Genomic DNA, 5000 nt, shown 5'->3' on the forward strand with positions numbered 1-5000 from the left:
CAACCTACTTCTCAAAGAAGCCATGATTTCCATGTGCTTCACAAGGCTTGGTAACCTTTCCTCTATGGATATTATTGGGAAGTCCACAATGTCTTTTCAGGGGCAATTTTCAGGAAATTGAGAGAGACATCTGCTCTGACCTCAAATTGTAAAGTGGAGCAGAAAGCCACCCTTTAGGGCGTCAACAGAACTAAATGAGGGGATGCTATCCTCCATGTAGTGAAAGCTTTCTGTTTTTACTTTTTATTTGCCTCAAAATTGACTATCTGTATGAAAGACCACGCCTGCAAGGGGTCATGGGTAAATCAAAAATTCAGTTTTAAAAGACCAAACTTCAATATTTTCCAAACAATTAGAAAGATATGAAAGTCTGGGTGTGAAATAGGCCAAAATAAGTGATTTTCACCCCCATAAACACAATTTCACAATTTTTAGGTATGTTACAGGAATGGGTACCGTGATCATGCTACTCATCTTTGTCATGAGCTAAATCGCTGCAATAATCGAGTCAGGTTTGTCGAGTGGCACATTTGGCGAGTCGCCATGTTTGCTTGAGTCAAGCATAGTGATTTCGACTGGATTTTGTTTGTTTGTCGTCATTTCGACGTCGATTCCTTCTAAAGATTCTTCTAGGCTTGGTTGTTTGTGTCGTTGACGAGATGATTTCTTCTTGATTTTGCATGTAAATAATGTTGGAATTGCTTTGTTTCACATTCACGACCGTCTCGAGCAAAGGCGGGAAATGCACTGATCTCTCGGGCGGCTAGTGCTTTCTCACGTGACCTCGTCAGTGCGCATGATGACGAGGCAGAACCTTGCATATTTGGTATCAAAATTTTCAGCAAAAGACAGGCTTTTCAAGCCTGCAGTTTTCTAGGACAGCAGTGTAACGTTATGCCCGCGATCGTTCTTATAAGCAGTGTCAATCTACCTTAGCAAATCCGTAGTAATATTTTGAGCTGGCTCCTAGCTGCAAGCTTCTAGTGACCATCCTTTCCATTTCAAGTATTCGCAACTCTGGAATCACAATGCACGTACGTATCACTCAATACACAGAAGACATGAGCTTTAATACGGGAAGAACAAGCCGACTCGAGAGATAATACATGACGAATAAGAAACAACACAAGGCTTGGCGAACCACATTTTCGCCGAGTAATAATTCTTTCCACATCGTAAAATCTCCCTCTATGTTTCGAGCGATTTGCTATGTCATATAAAACGGCAGAGGAGAACGAATGTAGTTGTTTATAATCAACCGTAAGGGATTTTCTTGGAGACGGCATGTTGCTTTATTAGCATATATTTGTTGAGTGGCCCGCTGCTTTAAGCGCGGGCTCAAATGTCCGAAATTTCTGGCCATGCTACTTCAGATCGTCCCAAGGCTCGGGCTTGTCTGAAAAGTGACTGTCTTTGCAACCGTAATGAACAGCAAGAAACTAGAAAGACGGAAGAAAAAAGGCTTCATGCGATGAAAAAACTCCACTTGAAAGGTAAATCATTACTGAGAAGCAAAGAAAGATAAGAAAAGAAAGGATACATGATTCAGCTACTACGAGAAAAAAGTACATGAAACTGAAGTGAAACTAGAAACATCGAGGAGGAAATGTTTCTGCGTCTAGGGCATTCTGCGCACATGCTCTTCCGTCTTTCATGGAGCATTTGAAATCTTGATCTAAAGCGACCCCTGGACGGTAATTTGGTCTAATTGACCTCATTCCAAACTTGTTAACTTTGAATTTTTTTTTTTTGTCTCCTTTGCAAAACGAGCAGAGACGTCGTCAGGATGGTCAAGCACAACCCGAGCGCTCTCACAGAAAACCTGAAAACTTGAAGAGCATGCTGGTATGCAGCTAAAAACGTTGTCAATTTCACGACATAACTGCCAATGTTTCATTGGTCAAAAGTGACACAACCGGACAAACTGTAAAACCTTGTGCAAAATCCGTCACGCCTCAAGGATGGACGCAAATGGTAGTAAAAGCGTTCAAAACAGTTTTAAGTTTTATATGAAGCAGCACAGGCGAATCAATGATAAATAATGAGCGGTTTTCCAAACAACGAAAAAGTTTCTAGGGGGGTCCAGGGGCATGGAATTTTTTTTGGATTTTAACTCTCTAAGGTCCCCTTTCCGGTGTCTCTGATCGATTTCCGTAAAACAGTGGAAACCGGTGTGGAACCTCCCCTGAGCAGAGTTGCATAGTCGCTAGAATAGTGGTATTTCGCCAGCGACCTCACAACTTGCAAATTCGTGACTCTTATTTTAGTATTCCTCAGGCTAAACAAAAGCTCTGGTCAACTAGTTGTGAAATAATCTTTGTGTACATTAGCGGCGTAAATTTGTTTTAAGTCAACTTTCTCTTTTCCGAACTTCCTGTTTGAAAATACACTTGGGGCTTCTCCGTACTCAAACATTTCTAGCAAGGAATCTATTCGTCTCCGAACGTACAAATCCTAGCTGCAGTTTATCTTCTATTCTCTCGGACGATAGGGCAATTAAAATTAAAGCTTATTAGTTTTTTAGGTTAAGTTGGTAAGGAGAAGTATTAGTTGCTTGTTTTACAGTATTAATTGATTACAGTTTTTATCTTGTCTCTTTTCCGTCTTTACCGACGCGTAAATATTCTTGTATGCTCCAGTGACTACAAACAATTTACAACAACTACTCCAGCCACAAGGAATGTCTGTTACGGAGCAGTTATTAAAAGCCCACGATTCCAGCCGATGAATTAAGTTTGTTCAGACCTTTTAACTACCCCTGACTTTCAACGAAGTCACTTTACCCTGTCGACGTTGTCGATCTCTCGATGCAATCGATAGTTTAAAGCTCTAAAATCAGCCCCGAGAGTTGAAGCTCGTACATGTAATTCTAAATAAGAGTAATCGACGAGAGCTAGAACTTTACGCCATGTGAGTGAGCCATTTAAAATGAATTCGAATAACTAAATGTTGGCATATTGTTGCCAACAAGTGACTTTTTATTATGTGTTTTTTGGTTTCTTCCTTCCGGCTTTCTTCCACTTAACACACTAAACTGTAACTTAAACTGTCAGCCAAGAATAGCGGAAAACTAAAAAGGTCATGGAAATTGAAATATTGCTGTTTCACTGAAAACGACCATGTAGCCGGACTGTGCGATTTAACCACATTTTGATTTTCCTTGCCTCATGAATGAATTGGAAATATTTTCAGGAGAATCGGTCTTTAAAGTGCTGACCGCGTGATTTTTGTTACATTACTAGGAAATATCGCCTCTAGAAGAAATACTGCCGACGACAAAGCGATTCCTCTCTGCCTTTCCAACAACTGCCGTTGGAATGCAGCTACTGGTAAATGTGACAGAACTGGGGAACAACGTCGTTCACTTTACGTTGTTGAGCTAGCTCTCCGAAAACTCAGGACTGTGAAAGGTAAGTTAAGCCTGATAAGATATAAGTTATTATATGCTGCATAAAAAAAAAAAAAATCCATTCAATGTGGACGGAAAATTAACTTAAAGTAAAGAGTACGATAGCTGATTTCCTTCAGAGGCAAGTAGTTCATTGACACGTAATTAAAAAGAAGACGTTTCAGCTTTCTACTTGTGTATGTCGAGTTGAGCCGATCATGATACATGCAGATGCGGTAATGATCGTGACCCTAGATTGGTAGCGTTTTTTTAAGTTTCAACATTCCATTCCATGTGCCCCTTAAAGAGTCACCTTTACCACACGGCCCCGTTGAAATCAAAAGTGAAAACTATATTGATAATTAGAATAAAGAAGCTGCAAGTTGGAGCATTTTGTAGTGAGAAAATGACAATGATGATAATGTTGACGATGACAATCATATCTGTTGAGGAGACTTTTGTAACAAAACAACAATTACTTTTAAGACATCCATTTAGAATCACTGGTGATCCTTGCATTCTGATTTGCTCTCAGCAGTGTGATTTATTCCCAAATTGCACTATTTTTTGCTCTAAATCGAACCATCTCCTTAGCCAATAAGAATGGAGAACTTTTAACAAAACAACCAATCAGATTTCAAGGCTTGTTTAAGGTAAGCAATCAAATTGCAAGAAAGTGTAAGACAAAGGAAACCATGATTAAGTGACAAGAAATGCATATTTGAGTAAGTTACAGAGTGTTAGAAAGAATGTAGAGCCTAAAGGCCTAAAGGCTCTACATTCTTTCTAACACTCTGTAACTCACTCAAATATGTATTTTTTGTCACTTAATCATATTTAGTTATGCATGTTTCGCCTAGTTGTTATATAGTCCCAACGGTTTTTCAAATATTTTGTAACTGACGATGATGTTTGTAACATCGTAACATGTCTTCGAAATTAAAAAATGTCGTAACTTTCTTAAAGATAAGTATTCAGTAACTTAACTGACGTTAAAGAAATACCTGTCATGAAATTACCCTATTGTTCATCCGCACTTAGCGCCCAAATCGCGTAGTCGTTCCTAACAAGAACGTGGGCCCTCCATCGAGTTCTGAAACGTCAGTTTCCGTCTCCTCCTCGTCAGAGCTGCTGTCATATTTAGTCACATCATCGTCAGTGTTTATTCAAGTCTACGAGTCCTCGGCTTTTACGTTCGTTATAGAAATGATCAGTTTTAAGTTGTTGGTTGATCAGGGTTCTGTTTTGTAGACTCGGTAGTGGTGTTATCGCTAAAATTGCGCGATTACTGTTTGTAGTCAGTTCAGGTGATCGTATGTAAATCTCTGTCACAATCGGGCATCTCATCTAAACGTTCCGCCCAACTTGCCGTACTTGCAGAACTTTCAGCTAGTCCGGACACATTCACACTCTCTGAAATATGTTAATGTCTCTGGTAGATAATCTCCGGCATAGTTCCATGTCGTGCCATCGTTGTTTCTTGAGAGATTTGTTCTCTTTCTGACTGCAGCTCCATGTGCACGTGAGTAGTTGCGCATTTCCTCAACTTCCTTTTCCGACAGCTTTACGTTTGAAAGTGGAAGAATGGATGGTGGACAAGGAAGAGGGATGT

At 39.8% G+C, this 5000-nt stretch overlaps 1 pseudogene; it reads left to right on the plus strand.

The window, feature by feature from the left end:
* The first annotated feature begins 270 nt into the window (after nt 1-270).
* The window catches only part of LOC137971988 (guanylate-binding protein 7-like), a 19122-nt pseudogene continuing 14392 nt past the window's right edge, over nt 271-5000 (plus strand).

The sequence above is a fragment of the Montipora foliosa genome, chromosome 1, assembly GCF_036669935.1.
Source record: "Montipora foliosa isolate CH-2021 chromosome 1, ASM3666993v2, whole genome shotgun sequence".
In the NCBI taxonomy this organism is placed as follows: domain Eukaryota; kingdom Metazoa; phylum Cnidaria; class Anthozoa; order Scleractinia; family Acroporidae; genus Montipora; species Montipora foliosa.